Source organism: Tupaia chinensis, unplaced genomic scaffold (genome assembly GCF_000334495.1).
Source record: "Tupaia chinensis unplaced genomic scaffold, TupChi_1.0 Scaffold000407_1, whole genome shotgun sequence".
Taxonomy (NCBI): Eukaryota; Metazoa; Chordata; class Mammalia; order Scandentia; family Tupaiidae; genus Tupaia; species Tupaia belangeri.
The window spans coordinates 614,297-614,655 of record NW_006159909.1 but is presented as its reverse complement, the minus strand read 5'-3'; positions in this window follow the sequence as shown (position 1 = coordinate 614,655).

Sequence of the window (359 nt, the reverse complement as noted above, 5' to 3'; positions counted from 1 at the left end):
TTAAGATTAATCAATCAAAGACTCTAATCTGCAAGTAAAAATAGTGTTGTCTGACCTGGTTACTAAATCTAGCGGAAGACTAACGCCAAGTATTTTGGTAGCCTGGTCAGCCTTAATGCCCCTACGATTTTCATGACCAACTTTTTGAAATATCCGTTTTTATACACTATGTAACATAATCACACAATAAAATATACAACACCCTCCCTCATTTGCCTTTATTATTTATTTTGGTTCTTGGTGTTGGAAAATGAGGACCTGGGCTGGGAGCACAATAAAAATAGACAACATCCCACAAAAAATACACGGTACGCTGCTTTCAGGTAAGCTTTGTAGCCCGGGAGGCGCTTTCTCCGATC